This window comes from Carlito syrichta, unplaced genomic scaffold (genome assembly GCF_000164805.1).
Source record: "Carlito syrichta isolate Samal-C Ts95f unplaced genomic scaffold, Tarsius_syrichta-2.0.1 Scaffold309739, whole genome shotgun sequence".
Lineage (NCBI taxonomy): Eukaryota > Metazoa > Chordata > Mammalia > Primates > Tarsiidae > Carlito > Carlito syrichta.
The window spans coordinates 12,265-31,641 of NW_007253835.1; the positions used below are offsets into that span (position 1 = coordinate 12,265).

The 19,377-nt window shown below is 42.7% G+C and overlaps 1 pseudogene; it reads left to right on the forward strand.

Moving 5' to 3' along the window:
* The window catches only part of LOC103270190, a 24,246-nt pseudogene extending 10,287 nt beyond the window's left edge, over nt 1-13,959 (forward strand).
* The last annotated feature ends 5,418 nt before the right edge of the window (nt 13,960-19,377 follow it).

The window sequence follows — 19,377 nt, forward strand, 5'->3', positions numbered from 1 at the left end:
CACTCCAGTCTGGGCGACAGAGTGAGACTCCAACTCAAAAAAAAAAAAAAAATTTTATTTCATCCTTTTATTAACTGAAGAAAAGCAAGCTTTTTTTCTAGGGGGACGTGTGTGTTTAAACTGAAGTGACCATTACCTACTGACCTTATGACTCAGGTCTACCTCTAAAATGTGACTCCCTACCTTCTTAATTTTTATAGTTCTATATGTATCTTCTATTAGCAAAGTACTTAAATAACAGTATCCTAAATCTGGTACATGTGAATGAATTAACAGGGATTTTTTTTTTTTTTTTTTTTGAGTTGGAGTCTCACTCTGTCACCCAGTGCAGTGGCATGCTCAGGACACCCCAGTGTTGACCTGCTGGGCTCAGATGATCCTTCCACTTCAGCCTCCCAAGTAGCTGGAACTACAGGCATGTGCTACCACACCTGGCTGATTTTTTTGATTTATTGTTGAGATAAGGTCTCACTGCCCAGGCGGGTCTGGAACCCGCAGGCTCAGGCAATTCACTCACCTCAGCCTCCCAAAGGCGCGGGATTATAGGCTGAGGCACTGAGCCCGGCTAGGGATGTTTTTTAAAATGTGGTTTTCCACTTCTGGAAATGGCGGGATAGATTATTTGGAACAACCCTCTTAACCATAAACAAGTAAAAACATTGGAAGATAAAAATCTTAAAAGCAACAAAGAACTAACAATACCATAAATTAATGCCAAGCCAGAGCTGAGAAAAAGAGGTCATACCAGAATTATGGGAGAGCTCAAAACCTCACTTTTGCCTTGAAGGCACTTGTTAAACCTATTGAAACGGATCCTCCTTCTAAAAGGGCCATGTGGACAGAAACCAAGCCCAAGAACTACCCAAGGTAAGAAATCTAATAAGAGATGATTCTCACTTTAAGCCTGCATCTCAAAAGGCTGCAACCTTAAGGCAAGGACAAACCAAAAGTAAAGCTGCCTTTCCACAGATCTGAGAACAGATCTGTACGTCTTTGAGTGTTTCAGAAAATCTCAGACTGTGAAAATGATTTAAGACGGTCTTGAAATGGTAGTAGTCTGAATTGTTTGGCAGAAGTTAAAAAAAAAAAATCCTTTTGGAAAAACAGCACTTCCTTCATAGGCCCCAAATTATTCGTATAAAAAATTTTGAAACAATAAGCAGCATACGGTAAAAATAACTACACATACCATGAAATAGGACATTATAAATGATAATCAACAAAACAAAAAGAAACAGACCTTAAGTGGCTTATTGGAATGCTCAGACAGATAATAGACCATATTTGCTACAGTTAGCTTTCAGTATACTGGGGAAAATAATCATTACCATTTACCGTTAATTTTTTATACTAAATGCTTTATGAATAACTTACAGTAGGATAAAATGAAAATGAAACACTATTAGAAATCTTAATAGACATTTAAGCACAATAAACCCAAATACACACCAGGCGTGGTGGCTCATGTCTATAATCTCAGCACTTCGGGAGGCCGAGGCAGGAGGATTGCTTGAGTCTAGGAGTTCAAGATCAGCCTATGCAACATAGCAAAACCTCATCTCTACAAAAAAATCAAGATAATTAGCCAGGCATGGTGATGCATGCCTGTAGTTCCAGCTACTCAGGAGGCGGAGGTAGAAGGATCACCAGAGCCCAGGATGTGGAGGCTACAATGAGCCGTGATTGTGCCACTGCACTCCAGCCTGGGTGACACAGTGAGACGCTGACTCAAAATAAAGGAAAAAAAAAAGAAAAGAAAAAGTAAACCCAAATACTTACTCTATGTTTTCCTGGATTTGAAGGTCTATATAGCTGAACTGAGTAATGACCACTGTTAATCATAACTGTCTTTCCAAACTTGGAATACATCCACATAGTAAACACTGATTCCAGAGTTGAAATACATCTCTAATAGATCCTAGCTTATTATTTCTGGTTCCTCTATTTGCACTTGCATCATCAAAATGCAATAGTTTTGAAATTTTTGATGTCTCATAATTTTGTTGAAAAGAAAACTTTTTTGTTTCATAATTATAAAATATAAAGTTTTTTATCTTATATTAATAAAAACAAATCAGAATTTAAGATCCAATAAATATTATCATTTCTGTATCATCCATTTCCTTCTAATGGTCTTTGTATACACACTTGACTTCAGCATTTGTCCAGCTGTCTAATACACTGTGGTATAAAAGATAATCCCAGCACTTTGGGAGGCCAAGGTGAGAGGACTGCCTGAGCCCAGGGGTTTGAGACCAGCCTGAGCAACTTGGCATGACCTCATCTCTACAATAAATCAAAAAATTAGCTGGGTTTGGTGACGTGTGCCTGTAGTTCCAGCTACTTGGAAGGCTGAGGAGGAAGGACTGCTTTAGCCCAGCAGGTCGAGGCTACAGTGGCCATGAGCATGCCACTGCACTCCAGTGGGGGCAACAGAGTGAAACTCTAACTCAAATAAAAATAAAAGAATCACAAAAGGGCTCAATGCATCTATACAGTAATTGTGAGACAGAGTGGAGACTCCTCTTGGGGTCTCCCAGTCCCCCAGGTATAGAAATACAGGAAAAATTTCAAGCCCTTTCAAGGGAAATTCTAGGCACCTGGTTAGCCTTGAGGAGTAATCTGATAAGCAAGAAACCAAGACCCCCCCTCATGGAAAATGCCTACCATTGTCATGCAGACCTCAGATAAGGGGGAACTGAGGATTGAACTCTGACCACCATTCTTTGTTCTAAATTTCTTCCTGAAGGGTCTACGGAGAGTCACACCCACATTGCAAACCATAACGTTCCTTTCTGCTGACCTCAAAATTTTTTTTTTAATTTTTATTATAAAGATGTGGGGTACAATTCAGGGTTAGGTATACAAACATTGATCATGCAGGTCTCCCTGTTGATGAGGCATGCCCCTCCCTCCCCTAGCAGTTTCCCTCAACTGCCAATTCCACCCTCCCACCTCAAATTTTTAGACAAAGCCTCACTTCCTTAATCAATTGCCAATCAAATAATTTGCAAATTCACCTATGACCTGTAGGTCCCCCTCACTTCAAGATATTCCATCATTTTAAGCCAAACCAATGTTTAATATTCATGTACTGATTTATGAACTTGCTTGTTAAGCCACTGAGGAGGTCGAGTCTTATGCACTCTGCAAATAAATGCCCTCCCTTGCCTCCCTGCAAACCTTGGCATGGGTGTTTGGCCTTACTGCACTTGGCAAATAAACCCAGATTTGGTTTGGTAACAACTGAAAAATAGAAAGTAAGTTTTCTGTTTGTTCTTGAAAATTTTATTTTAAAAGGGAATAAAAGTGATTATATATTAATCTTTACAGATAGTAGTTCACAAGAAAGAAACTCAAGACCATAAGTGGGTCCAATGGACTCTGATAGTACAACAAGGGTTAAAGAAATGAGACAAACTTGAAAAATATCTTCAGAGAGCAGGCTAGTATAAAAAGTTATCTAGGCTGGGCTTGGAGGCTCACACCTATAATCTCAACATTTTGGGAGGCCACAGTAAGAAGACTGCTGAAGCCAAGTAGTTTGAGAGCAGCCTGGACAAAATAGAGAGATCTTACCTCTTTAAAAAAAAGCCAACTAGCAGATTAGAACTGGAAGAGACTAGCAATTTTGAAAATGAAAATTGGAAGGCTCATAATACCTAATTTCAAGACTTTCTATAAAGCAAAGGTAATTAAGAATGTGATATTGGCAAAAGCAAACATAGGTAAAAGGAACAAACATATATGTGTTCAAACTCACAGATAGCACACACACAAAAAAGCAAATTTTGCTGCATGTAAATTATACCTTAATTTTTCAAAAAAAGAAAAAACAACTATTTTGTTTGTGAAGTAGAAGAGTTAAGCAGTTGGGTATAACTACAAAGAAAATCAGTAAATTGGAAGGTAAATCAGAATAAATTATCTAGAATATAGCATGAAAAAGTGAACAGATATGGGAAAAAACAGCAAGAAATCTAAAATGTAACTGAAGTTCCATAAGAAAAAGATGATGATGGAGAGTGGGATAGAAACAAATGATGGTTAAGACACATAATTAAAAGAAGTTCAACAAAGCCCAAGCAGGGCAAGTAAAAGGAAATTCACACCTGGACAAATCATAGTGAAATACATAACATAAAGACAGAAAATCTTAAAAGAAGCCATAGGAATAAACTGCTCGGCAGCAAAAATGCAGTAGAATGAAGAAAATATGCTGAAAGAAAAAATATTCCAACTTAATATTCCATACTGTGATGGATTTTTAAAGTCACAAATCTACCCCCCATCGCTTAAAGCACAGCCCTTTGAATGTCACCCATACAATCCCAGCATGGTGTCTCATGTATATAATCCTAGCACCTTGGGAGGCTAAAGCAAGACGACTGCCTAAGCCCAGGAGTTTGAGACTAGCCTGGGCAATAGAGCGAGACTTCGTCTATTAAAAAAAAAATGTAAATTAGCTGGGCATGGTGGCATGTGTCTATGGTCCCAGTTACTTGGGAGGCTGAGGCAGGATTGCCTGAGGAGGTTGAGGCCACAGTGAACCATGATCGTGCCACTGCACTCCATCCTGGACAACGGAGTAAGACAACAATAACAACAACAACCAAAAAAAACAGAGAGAGGAGTCTAATTCCTTCACCCTTTTGAATCTAGGCTTGGCCACCTGACTTACTTTGGTTAATGAAACATTAGCAAATGTGACAGCAGAGGCTTGAAATTGTTTGTGCACTGGAGCTTGCCATTTCCACACTGCTTTTTGAACCCAGCCACACAATCTGAAGGATTTCAGGTTGACCAGCTGGATGATGAGAGACATGCTGTCCAGTTGCTTCTTTTACGTAGCAAACATGTGGGTCCCTCCAGCCCCTAGTTGACCTACACCAAGTGACTGGAGAGACACAAATAAGCCCAGCTAATACAATGAAGACCAGAGAGACAAGGTATCCCACTGAGCACTGCCCTGACCCACAGATTCAGGGGTAAATAAGTGGTTTCTGCTTCTGAGTAATTAAGTTTGGATAGTTTGTTACCTAGGTGATATTATGAAATATATATTTGGTCTTTTGCCCTATTTCCTGACATACAATCTAAAAGCCTTTGCATCTCCATAGAGATGTGTCTCTTGGATGTTAATAAACAGCTGGAGGCTGGGGACCCCCAGACAGCTTCAGGATGAGGGCTTGTCACTGGAAAGACCAAGGCATTAGAGAGCTGGGACTTCCAGTCCACTCCAACCTTCAGGGAGGGGAGAGAGACTGAAGGTTAAGTTGATTCCCTATGGTCAATGATGTAATCAATCATAAAAACTTCCATAAAAACCCAAAAACTGGGCTCTGGGGGCTTGTGGATAGCTAAACACATGGAGATTCCTGGACAGTGGTTCCCCAGAGGTTTGAAAGCTCTTTGCCCCTTCTCCCATACCTCATCCTATGCATTTCTTCCCTCTGACTGTTCATTTGTATCCTTTGTAATATCCTTTATAATAAATGAGTAAGTGTAAGTAATGTGTTCTGTGAGCTGCTCTAGCAAGTTAATTGGACCCAAGGAGAAGGTCATGGGAAGTTTGATTTATAGTAGGTCTATCTGAAGCACAGGTCATAACCTGTGCTTGTGACTGGCATCTGAAGTTAAGAGCAGTCTTATGGGACTGAGCCTTCAGTCTGAAGGATCTGACACTATCTCCAGGTAGATAATGTCAGAATTGAGTTAAATTAGAGGATACTCAGCTGGTACAGGCTGAAGAATCATTGCAGAATTGTTTGGTGGGAAAAATAAAACCTCACACATTTTATAGCAGAAGTGTCAAGTGTACTGGAGAGTAGATAGTAAGAAAAACGTTTTGGTTTTTCCTACATCTTTAGACCCAGAAATAGATAATTGATACATAAGCTCAGCAAAAATATCTTTTAAGAACAGGGTAGAATAAAGATATTTCCAGACAAAAAACCCTGACAGTTGGCCCTCGAAGATCTTCACTAAAAGAAATTCTAAAGAATATACCGTAGGCAGATGAAATGCAACAAGATATGGGAACAAATAAAGTGCTAAATATGTAGATAAATCCGATTTTAAAACACTTTTTTAATACAATAATAACAGTATCTTAAAGGATAATAAAAATCTGGCTGAGTCTAGTGGCTCACACGTATAATTCCAGCACTTTGGGTGATCGAGGCAGGAGGACTGCTTGAGCCCAGGAGTTTGAGACCAGCATAGGTAAGATAGCCAGACCTTATGTCAACAAAAAATCAAAACAAGTAGCTGGGCATGGTGGTAGGCTGAGGTGGAAGGATTGCCTGAGCCCAGGAGGTTGAGGCAACAGTGAGCTGTGATCATACCACTGCACTCTAGCCTGGGTGACACAGTAAGACTCCGACCCAAAAGTAACATAAAATAAAAAATTAAATGCCAGTGGCTATTCCTAGACATTCTGCCTAAATTTGACTGAAACATTTGGGTGTTGATATTTTTTTAAACCACCATAGGTGCAACTAGGGTTTAAAACCACTCACTTAAATAAAAAACTCAGACCTGTATATTTAAAGTCAGCATGAGCCAGGCTCGGTGGCTCAGCCAGTAATCCCACGCCTTTGGGAGGCTGAGGTGAGTGGATTGCCTGAGCCCGTGGGTTCGAGACTCGCCTGGGCAACTTGGCGAGACCGCATCTCTACAATAAACCAAAAATTAGCCAGGTGTGGTAGCGCGCACCTGTAGTTCTAGCTACTTGGAAGGCTGAGGTGGAAGGATTGCCGGAACCCAGCAGGTCGAGGCTGCAGTGGCTGGGAGCAGCCACTACACTCCAATCTGGGTGACAGAGTGAGACTGCAACTCAAAAAATAAAAAATAAAGAAAAAATAAAGTCAGCATGAATCCTTACTTTCCTTGTCCTCTTACTTATCTTGCCTCTTTTTAAGATACTGACTTGTGATTTTCTATTGAAATGAACTAAAAAACAGACCAACTTACTATCTCTGAAATACAAGTGGCTCAGAGCCTGGAAGATACTAAAGATCTAAAAAAACTATTTCTACTATTAGACCTTTTGGATAACATCAAATGTAAAAACGATTTCTATGTAATTGCTAAGTATTTCCCATCAACAGGCTATCACTACTTATATTCATAGGGTGTTCACAGTTGCAAACATCCAAGAAAATCTTAACTAAGGCTAACTCTAAATAGGTTTTCTAGTTAATGCTCTTCTACAGTACATTCAGCAAAATAGTGACTAATATAAAAGTGGAGGCTGGGTACAGTGGCTCAAGCCTGTAATCCCAGCGCTTTGGGAGGCTGAAGCGAAAGGATTGCCTGAGCCCAGGCGTACGAGACCAGCCTGGGCAACTTGGCAAGACTTCGTCTCTACAAAAAATAAAAAAATTAGCCGGGCGTGGTAGCACGCACCTTGTAGCTCCAACCACTTGGAAGGCTGGGGGGGAAGGATGGCCTGAGACCGCAGGTCAAGGCTGCAGTGACCCATGAGTATGCCATTGGACTCCAGCCTGAGCAACAGAGTGAGACTCCAACTCAAAAAAAAAAAAAAAGTCAACTCTGCAGGTCATATGTCAATGTAACAAATCAACATATTGAGCTACACAAAATACTCTGTGTTAACTGTTCCTAAATTTCCTGAACTGTTCTGTTGACTAGATATGGGGCATGGTGATTATAATTAACTCAATATGCAAATTTCAAAATTAATATAACCCCCAAAGCAAGCCCTTAAATGATGAAAGATTTTAAAAATAATGAATTTTGGCTGCAAAATCAAAATAAGAAGGTATGGAAGTCCTTATATTGATATAAGGAATAAGAAAACACTGCAGGCCGGGCTCAATGGCACAGCCTATAATCCCAGCACTTCGGGAGGCTGAGGCGAGTAGACTGCCTGAGCCCACAGGTTCGAGACCCACCTAGGCAACTTGGCAAGACCTTGTCTTTACAATAAATAAAAAATTAGCCAGGCGTGGTAACGCGCACCTGTAGTTCCAGCTACTTGGAAGGCTGAAGCAGGAGGATCGCCTGAGCCCAGCAAGTTGAGGCTGGCGGTGGCCAGGAGTGTGCCACTGCACTCCAGTCGGCGACAGAGTGAGACTCCAACTCAAAAAAAAAGAAGCTGGGCTCGGTGGCTCAGCCTGTAATCCCGCGCCTTTGGGAGGCTGAGGTGAGTGGACTGCCTGAGCCCATGGGTTCGTGACCCCCCTGGGAAGCGAGACCTCATCTCTACAATAAATCAAAAAAATCAGCTGGGCATGGTAGCGCATGCCTGTAATTCCGGCTACTCGGAAGGCTGAGGCAGAAGGATCGGCGGAGCCCAGCAGGCGAGGCTGCGGTGGCCTGGAGCGGCTACTGCACTCCAGTCTGGGCGACAGAGTGAGACTCCAACTCAAAAAAAACAAAAAAACGAGCCGGGCTCGGTGGCTCAGCCTGTAATCCCGTGCCTTTGAGAGGCTGAGGTGAGTGGACTGCCTGAGCCCGCAGGTTCGAGACCCGCCCGGACAGCGAGACCTCATCTCCACGATAAATCAAAAAATCAGCCAGGTGTGGTAGCACATGCCTGTAATTCCGGCTACTTGGAAGGCTGAGGTGGAAGGATCGCTGGAGCCCAGCAGTCGAGGCTGCGGTGGCCGGGAGCGGCCATTGCACTCCAGTCTGGGCGACAGAGTGAGACTCCAACTCAAAAAAAAAACAAAACAAAACATAAAACTCAACCAAACCACTCATATAACCGTGACTGTAACATCAAAATACAGCCTCGAAGATACAACTCTCTCTCTAGGCTGGGCACAGCGGCTCATGTCTATAATCCCAACACTTTGGGAGGCTGAGGTGAGAGGATTGCCTGAGCCCATGGGTTTGCGACCAGCCCGGGCAGTTTGGTCAGACCTCATCTCTACAATAAAAATCAAAAAATTAGCCAGGAGTGGTAGCACACGCCCGTAGTTCCGGTTACTTGAAAGGTTGAAGTAGAAGGATCCTCTGAGTCCAGCTGGTCAATGCTGGGGTGACCGACCGTGAGCATGCCACTGCACTCCAGCCTGGCCAATGGAATGAGACTCAAACTCAAACAAAAAAACCAAACAAACAAACAAACAAAAAACCCAAACTAGTTTAAAGACTGTGATGTCATGCATATACATTTGGTCCTGGTTAATAAAAGTCCATACCAGCCATGCTCGGTGGCTCAGCCTATAATCCTGCACTTTGGGAGGCTGAGGTGAGTGAATTGCCTGAGCCCGCATGTTCGAAACCTGCCTGGGCAATTGGTGAGATCTCATCTCTACAATAAATAAAAAAATTAGCTGGGTGTGGTAGCGCACACCCGTAGTTCCAGTTACTTGAAAGGCTGAAGCAGAAGGATGGCTGGAGCCCAGCAGGTCAAGGCTGCGGTGGCCGGGAGCGGCCACTGCACTGCACTCCAGTCTGGGCGACAGAGTGAGACTCCAACTCAAAAAAAAAAAGGAAGAAGAAAAAAAAAAGTCCTTACCAACTATAAAGACTGACAAATTCAGTGAATTCCGATTAAAATGCAGGATATAGAGAGCGAATACAGCAAAACATTTTTCCAACTTAAAATGATGCCAATTTGAATGGAGTGTAGACCATTTAAAAAGAGATGCATATACATCTTATAGTCTAAGACAGATGTCAATAATTTTTTTCAAGCCGGCTCGGTGGCTCAGCCTGTAATCCCGTGCTTTGGGAGGCCGAGGTGAGTGGATTGCCTGAGCCTGTGGGTTCGAGACCTGCCTGGGCAACTTGGCGAGACCTCTACAATAAACCAAAAAAAATCAGCTGGGTGTGGTGGCACACCTGTAGTCCCGGCTACTCGGAAGGCTGAGGCTGAAGGATCGCCAGAGCCTAGCAGGTCGAGGCTGCGGTGGCCAGGAGTGGCCACTGCACTCCAGTCTGGGCGATGGAGTGACTCCAACTCAAAAAAAATAAAATAAAAATAATAATAATAATTTTTTTCAGTAAAGAGGCATACTGTCTTTATTTTAGGCTTTATGGGCCATATACAATCTCTGTGATCTCTACGGCATCTTCTTTTAATAACCTTTTAAAACTATAAATACTATTCTTACCTCCAGAACCATACAAAAACAAGTTGTAGGCTGGATTTGGCCTATGGACTACAGTTTGCCAACTTCTTGTGTTAGACACATATGGGTATAAGTGGATGCTTCATAAAATAAGGTTGCTGTAGAAATTAGAGGACAAATCTAAATTTTTTAATAAAGTCTGTAATCCCAGCACTTTGGGAGGCTGAGGCGAGTGGATTGCCTGAGCCCATGGGTTCGAGACTAGCCCAGGCAACTTGGTGAGACCTCGTCTCCACAATAAAACAAAAAATAGCCGGGCGTGGTAGCGTGCGTCTGTAGTTCCAGTTAATCAAAAGGCTGAGGCAGAAGGATCACCAGAACCCAGCAGGTCGACACTGGAATGGCTGTGAGCGTGCGTGCCACTGCACTCCAGCCTGGGCGAAGGAGTGAGACTCCAACTCAAAAAAAAAAAAGGCATTTAGTGCTTTAACAAAAACTGCTAAGTCCCCAAATAATGGCGCTTAATGAAGAAAAAAAAGTCTTTGTTCTTTTCATTTGAAAATAAAATCCTAAACTTTCGTTATTCATGAATGAGATAGCTGAATTGAATAGCTGAAGAAATACTTTTATTTGTACTTCTTAGAAGAAACCGTGTACACTGTATACAAATTTTAACCACTTCTAATTTTAAAAAATACACACTGAGATCTCACTGAGGTCAAGCCATTTTTTTCTAATGACTTCTATCATACTTTATAAAACGTAGGACCCCAACCACAAATCTGGGCTTCAACAGAAATACACAAGTAAAAATATCAGAGGACTATACTATTCACTTTTGCTAATAGTAAAGCCTATCCAGGCTATGACAACTTTAAGTCTCTGGACCAGTGAAAAGCCAAAACTAAGGCAACAGCTTTTATATCAGTGCTGCTCTAACACATACTTGTTTATAAAAGGAAAAAAAAAATTCACTGCTAAGTTTTGTACAAATGGAGTTTTTCAGCAGTTATTGAGCAAACCTTAAAAAACCAATGCTAATTCAGAAGAATCTCTGTCAACTTGCTCAGACATATACGCTCAGCTGTTCTAATATAGAATAAAACATTTCTAAATCTGAAAATCAGATTCTTACAAGTTCCACACATATATATTCTGATACACTGTTTGAGTTACAGAGGAAATCACCAAATGATAGATTCTAGAAATGTTTTCCAACAAGGCACTCTGCAAGGTTAAAATAGGCCATGACTATAGGGTCCAGAAATGGAAAAAGAAACAGGACTAAACAAATGTGATCTGTAACAAGAATCTCATATATAATATTGAAAATTATGAAACAAGTAGGGGAAAGTATTCTGATTTCACACTAAAAGTTTTTGTTTGTTTGTTTGTTTTTGAGTCAGAGTCTTACTCTGTCGCCCAGGCTGGAGTGGAGTGGTATGCTCACAGCCACCACAGCCTCGACCTGTTGGGCTCAGGTGATCCTGCTGCCTCAGCCTTCCAAATAGCTGGAACCACAGACATGCTACTTGTAGATACGAGGTCTCACCAAGTGGCCCTGGCTGATCTCCAACCGCTGAGCTCAGGCAATCCTCTCACCTCAGCCTCCCAAAGTGCTAGGATTACAGGCGTGAGCCACCGTGCCCGACTACACTAAAACATCCTAATAGCAATAACTTAGATTTGCTCCTTCTTCTCTGTTAAAACTAAAAGAATGAATAAGATAACAACTTTGGGTTGTCTGAGGTATTTGCTTACTTGCTTTTATTTATTAACTAATCCCACCTAAGTAGCAGTAAATTTGATCTCTTTTTTAAAAACCATTTACTATATGAGTATGTTAATGATTCATGACTCATGAATAACAATAAGATTGAGAGAAGAAGGAAATGGACAAAAATTGATCTCATTAAAGTAGGTAAAAGCTTTCTGTAGAACTCAATTAATGCCATATTCTACAGCTACTGATTTGTCTAAATACTCTGTGGTGCAGCAAAGTCCATTTTATCCTTTAGCTCTATAGGATTTCTTGCTCTATGAAGTTCAATTTCAGAGTCAGTACTGTCAGGTGAGTTTTATGAGGACTAAATGTTAATCGTAAGAAGTCAAAAGATAATGTCTAGCTGGGCTTGGTGGCTCAGCCTGTAATCCCGCGCCTTTGGGAGGCTGAGGTGAGTGGATTGCCTGAGCCACGGGTTCAAGACCCGCCTGGGCAGGCGAGACCTCATCTCTACAATAAACCAAAAAATTAGCCAGGCGTAGTAGCGCGCGCCAGTAAATCCAGCTACTCGGAAGGCTGAGGTGGAAGGATTGCCGGAACCCAGCAGGTCGAGGCTGCGGTGGCCGGGAGCGGCCACTGCACTCCAATCTGGGCAACAGAGTGAGACTCCAACTCAAAAAAAAAAAAGAGAGAACAGCTTAAGTATTCTATTTTAAAATTATGCCGGGCATGGTGGCTCATACCTGTAATCCCAGCACTTTGGGAGATGGGGGCAAAAGTACTGCCTGAGCTCAGGAATTTGAGACCAGCCTGGGCAACTTGATAAGACCTCGTCTCTACAATAAATTGAGAAAAATTAGCCAGGCATGGTGGCGCATGCCTGTAGTTCCAGATACTTGGAAGGCTGAGATGAAAGGATCACCTGAGCCCTGCAGGTCAAGGCTGTGGTGGTGGCCATGAGCATGCCACTGCACCACAGTCTGGGCAACAGAATGACTCTGACTCAGAAAAAAAAAGGCAGCTTGTTGGATCCTGTGTAACCACTGGCGTTTCCGGGGCTCCTTTCTCCTCCATACCCCTGCAAGCTCGAGGCTAGGAACTTGGCTATGTTGTCTGGGCTCAGAGACAAAGTCATCTAATGTAGACCTAGCTTCAGTTGCCATCTTTGAAGACAAGGAAAGGTCAGTAGATTTCAATGCAGCATAGAATTGCCTGAGATCTCACTTCAAAACTTATAAAGAATGAGAATCACCTGGATATCTTGAGGGAGATGGAACTGGCTTGAGTCTGAATGAAAAAATAACATGCACCCAACCTGTAACTAACACCAAGGAGGCCAAATGACAGAAGGTCTTATAAGAGTAACAGCCCTTCCCTGATTACTATGTGGACCAGCGTTTCCTAGAAGAGCTCCAGAGAAGCATGTGTACTCAGAAATACCAATACTGGAATGTGGTATTTGAGGCCAGTGTGGTGGTACAGCAGCTGTGCAGTGTCTGTGTTTTTGTGGCTATCTGGTGGTATATGGACAAGGGTCTTCTGGTCCCCCACTGGCTTTTCGGGGCAAGCCTGGCTTCTTCAATGATTGGGTATGTTTTGTTTGATCTTACTGACAGAGGCGAAGGGCGGAAGAAGTGTGGGTGGACTCGGTAGACTGACCTGAAGAGCGCCCTAGATTTCATTACTTTCCACTTACGGCTTTTCAGCAGTGCAGATGACCCTGACAGAATCTGTCAGCACTGACACCATCTATACCATGTTGATCTTCATGCTGCTAGGCCACCTCACCTTATTCAACTATGGTGCCAATGCCACATTGTATTCAGCATACTGTCCTTGAACATGGCCATCTTTGCTTCTGTCTGCTTGGCACTGCACCAGTCTCTGCATGCCTTCATCATAGTGACATTTCCCATTCAGATTTTTGCCCTGTGGCCTGTGTTACAGAAGAAACTGAAAGCATGTACTCCCTGGAGCTACATGGGGGTCACGCTGCTATTTGCCTTTTCAGCCTTGGGAGGCCTGCTGTCCATTAGTGCTGTGGGAGCCAAATGCTTTGCCCTTCTGCTGATTTCCAACTCATGTCTCTGCCCTTTTTACCACATTCACCTGTAACTTTTTAGAGAAAATATCCACGGGCCTTGGGATGAAGCTGAACTCAAAGATTTGTGCAGGTTCCTCAGCTAAATTAGGAATGTGGTGAGAGAGCAGAGATCAAGAGGAAAAAAAAAATAACCAAAGAAACGTGGTGATGATGCTCACACCCTGTTACTTTGTGGATGAACAAGCTTTCTAGGGTCCTCTTGAATTATTGCCTCTCATTTATTATTCAATGTAACAAGTGAAGTGAGATGGATTCTACTAAATAACAACACATCAAAAAAAAAACTATGTACACGCATACTTGGATTTAAAAAATGGTGGAAAGGCAGGGTAAGGTGGCTCACGCCTATGATCCCAGCACTTTAGGAGTTGTGGGTCGAGTCACTTGACTAGCCCTCATCTCTACAATAAATCAAAAATTAGCTGGGCGTGGTGGTGCACGCCTGTAGCTCCATCAACTTGGAAGAGTGAGGCGGAAGGATCACCTGAGACCAGCAGGTCAAGGTTGCAGTGGCCGTGAGTCACTCCAGCCGTGAGCGTGCCACTGTACTCCAGCCTAGGTGATGGAGTGAGACTCAAACTCAAAAAAAAAAGAAAGAAAGGAAAAAAAGGAGGAAAAAGATTAAATCCATATGCCTACCAGGACATAAGGTATCTGTATGAATATGGAATATGTTCTGAAGATGCACTCCTATCCTATTTTGCTGTGCTTCAGTACACAAAAACAGTTATCTGGTCTACAGTTACTGATTTTGTGAGGTTTTTAAGAAAATATTCCCAAATGCAATTTGCATAGAATATCTTGACTCATTATGTTAAAACAGGATTTTTTTTCTTTTTTCTGAGTCAGAGTCTCACTCTGTCACCCAAGCTAAGCTCAAGCAATCTTCTGCCTGAGACTTCAAAACAGCTGGAAGTACAGGTGCACACCACCACCGTGCCTGGCTAATTTATTATTGTAGAGATGAGATCTCGCCAAGTTGCCCAGACTGGTCTTGAACCCCTGGGCTCAGACAACCCTCTTACCTGCACCTCCCAAAGGACTGGAATTACAGGACTGAGCCACAGCACCCAGTCAAAACAAAAAAAAAATTTTTTTGAGTTGGAGTCACTCCATCGCCCAAGCTGGAGTGCAGTGGAATACTTACAGCCACCCCAGTGTCGACCTGCTGGGCTCCAGCAGTTCTTCCACCTCAGCCTTCCAAGTAGCCAGAACTACAGGCGCACACTATCACATTCAACTAATTTTTGTTATTTATTGTAGAAGAAGAGGTTTTGCCAAGTTGCCTGGGCTGGTCTTGAACCTGTGGGCTCAGGCAATCCACTTGCCTTGGCCTCCCAAAGCACTGGGATTACAGGCTAAGCCACTAAGCCCGACAGAAAGCAAAATTTTTTAAAAGACCTTTAAAACAATGCTTTTCTCTCCCTGTTTTTTTCTTTGTTTGTTTGTTTTGAGTTGGAGTCTCACTCTATCGCTCAGGCTGGTGTGCCATGGCATGCACAGGACGACTGCAGCCTCGACCTGCTGGGCTCAAGCTACGCTTCTGACTCAGTCTTCCAAGTAGTTGGAACTACAGGCACATGCCACCACACCTGACAAATTTTTCTTTATTTTTTGTAGAGATGAGGTTTTGCCATGCTGTCCAGGCTGGTCTCGAATCCCTGGGCTCAAAGTAATCCTCTTAACTCTGCCTCCCAAAGTGCTGGGATTACAAGTCTGAGCCACCGTGCTCGGCCTACAATGCTTTTCTCCAAGATGACATGGTCTTACAAAACATTTCAGTCATCTTTAACTGGTTGAAAATAGGCTAATGTGTTCTGAAAGTTCTGCATTTATTACAGTCAGCTCTTATTAATCTATATAAATGTACTGAGATCCTGAACTATAGAGTTCAAGTTTGCCCAGGAATGTTTAGTAATAACCCAAACAACTTGAGACGTAAAATACCTAAGTTGTTTTTAAAACTTGAAAGATCTTTATTTAAAGACCACAGTATAATTTTTCCAGAATAGTTTATTCTTGTCATACCAATTTTTGAAACACAGGTCTAAATCCTGAAGAGTGTTTATCAGGTGTTAAAGATTCTAAATCGGCCGAGCTCGGTGGCTCAGCCTGTAATCCCAGCGCTTTGGGAGGCTGTGGTGAGTGGACTGCCTGAGCCCGCGGGTTTGAGACCCGCCTGGGCAACTTGGCGAGACTTCACCTCTAATCAAAAATTAGCTGGGTGTGGTAGCGCGCACATGTAGTTCCAGCTACTTGGAAAGCTGAGGCAGAAGGATCGCCAGAGCCCAGCAGGTCGAGGCTGTAGTGGCCAGGAGTGGCCACTGCACTCCAGTTTGGGTGACAGAGTGAGACTCGAACTCAAAAAAAAAAAAAAAAAAGATTCTAAATCAAAGAACCAAACTTAAAAGGTGGCTCTTAATGAGGATAATAACCAATCTCAATGGAGCTTTTATTTTATTTTACTTATTTATTTAACTTTTATTTATTTATTTTTTGAGACAGGGTCTCCCCCTTTGTCACCCCGACCAGAGAGCAGTAGCACTATCACAGCTCACTGTAGCCTTAAAACTCCTGGGCTCAAGTGATCCTCCCTCCTCAGGCTCCCAAATAGCTAGGACTACAGGCTCATGCCACCACACCTAAATTTTTGTAGAGATGGGGTCTCACTGTGTTGCCCAGACTGGTATAGAACTCCTGGGCTCAAGTGATCAGTCTCCCAAAGTGATGGGATTACAGGCATGAGCCACTGCGCCAGGCCTAAATTAAGTTTTTAAAAATGACAAGCATATGAAATAATGGAATAAAGAGCCCAAAAATAAACTTTGGCATATATGATTAAATTATTTTGAACAAGGGTGCCAAGACCATTCAATGGAGAAAGGACAGTCTTTTCAACAAATGGTGCTGGAAAAACTGGAAAGCTACATGCAAAAGAATGAAGCTGGACCCTTACCTAATACCACATCAAGATTAACTCAAGGCTGGGCTTGGTGGCTCAGTCTGCAATCCCAGCACTTTGGGAGGCCGAGGCGAACAGACTGCCTGAGCCCGTGGGTTTGAGACCAACCGGGGCAACTTGGCGAGACCACATCTCTACAATAAATCAAAAATTAGCCGGGCATGGTAGCACTGCTTATAGTTCTGGCCACTTGGAAGGCTGAGGTGGAAGGATCGCCAGAGACCAGCAGGTTGCCAACGGGGTGGCCGCGAGTGTGCCACTGTACTCCAGCCTGGGCGACAGAGTGAGATAAGACTCCAACTCAAAAGAAAGATGAACTCAAAATGGGTCAAAGACCTAAATTTAAGAGCAAAAACTATAAATCACTTAGAAGTATAGGAGAAAAGATTCACAACACTGAATTTGGCAGTGATTTGTTGGATGTGACACTAAAGAACAGATAAAGTAGACTATATCAAAAGTTAAAACTTCTGTGCATTAAAGGGCACAATCAATAGAAAGGCAACCCAAGGAATAGAAGAAAGTATTTGTTTTGGTTTGTTTTGTTTTTTAGTTGGAGTCTCACTCAGTCACCCAGACTGGAGTGCAGTAGCCGCTCCTGGCCACCGCAGCCTCGACCTGCTGGGCTCCAGCGATCCTTCTGCCTCAGCCTTCCAAGTAACTGGAACTACAGGCGCGCGTTACCATGCCCGGCTAATTTTTTTTATTTATTGTAGAGATGAGGTCTCACTGCCCAGGTGGGTCGCGAACCCGCGGGCTCAGGCAATTCACTCACCTCGAAGAAAGTATTTATAAATCATCTATCTGATGAGACGTTAATAACCAGAATATGTAATGAACTCCTGTAACTCAACAATAAAAACAATCTGATTAATAAATGGACAAATGATGTGGAGAAACTGAAACCCTGTGCACTACGAGTGGGAATGTAATATGATGCAGTTGCTGTGAAAAACAATATGCCCTTTCCTCAAAAAATTAAAAACAGAATTGCCATATGATCCAGTCATTCCACTTCAAGGTATACACTGAAAAGAATTGAAAACAGGGTCTGGAGGAGGTATTTGTACACCCGCACTCATAATGGCATTACTCACAACAGTCAAAAGGTAGAAGCATTTCAAGTGGCCATTAAAAGATGAATGGAAGCCGGGCTCGGTGGCTCAGCCTGTAATCCCACGCCTTTGGGAGGCTGAGGTGAGTGGATGGCCTGAGCCCACGGGTTCGAGACCCGCCTGGGCAGCAAGACCTCATCTCTACGATAAACCAAAAAATCAGCCGGGCGTGGTAGCGTGCGCCTGTAATTTCGGCTACTGGGAAGGCTGAGGCGGAAGGATCGCCGGAGCCCAGCAAGTCGAGGCTGCGATGGCCGGGAGCGGCCACTGCACTCCAGTCTGGGCGACAGAGTGAGACTCCGACTCAAAAAAAAAAAGATGAATGGATAAACAAAATGTGGTATAAACACATGATGGAACGTTATTCAGTCTTAAAAAAGAAGGAAAGTCTGACACAAGCTACAACCTTGAAGACGTTATGCTTAGTGAAAAAAGTCAGACACAAAATGACAAATCGCTTAGGACTCCAATTATATGAGGCACCGAGAATAGTCAAATTCAGAGACAGGCCAAGAACGGTGGTTCAAGTCTGTAATCCCAGCAGTTTGGGAGGCCGAGGCAAGAGGACTGCCTGAGTCCAGGGGCTTGAGACCAGCCTGGGCAAGTTGGTGAGACCTCGTCTCTACAATAAATAAAAAAATTAGCCAGGCATGGTGGCACGTGCCTGTAGTTCCAGCTACTTAGAAGGCAGAAGTGGAAGGACCACCCGATTCCTGCAGGTCAAGGATGTGGGGGCCGTAAGCATGCCACTGCACTCCAGTCTGGGTGACAGAGTGAGACTCCAACTCAAAAAAAAAAAAAAAAATTCACAGAGACAAAAAAATAAAATGACGGTTGCCAGGGATAAGGAATAGGAAATCATTGTTTAATGGGTATCGAGAGTCCATCTGGGGTAATGAAAAAGTTGTAGAGACGGATGGTGGTGCTGGTTTCAGAACAACGTGAATGTACTTAATGCCACTGAACTGTACATCTAAAAATTGTTGAGTTGTTTTTGGAACTGTATGCTGCTGGTATGATAATAAAACAAAACAAATGGTAAAGCAGATGGCAAGTTTGAGAATAAGCTATACAAAATTAAGATACTCATTGCACTGATGGCAGAGAAACTTAAAATAATTTAGTAATTATTCACAGCTTAAAATTACATTATTTTTATCAAGTACTTATAGAGCACATAAGAAGCACTGGGCTAGGGGCTGGGAATACAACACTGTATTGCAGACACACCTTTAAGAGTATAGGATTTGGGAACATATAAATATACTCAGAGCTCTAGAGGTCAGGTGCTCCTATAGAGACACAAAATCAGATGATAAAGTTCAGGCACTATGAAATTTACTGAAAAACTTCTAGCTATAGCCAAAATGTTAATTCTTGGTGTTCCTGACATTTTACATTCCTTTTTTTTTTTTTTGAGTCGG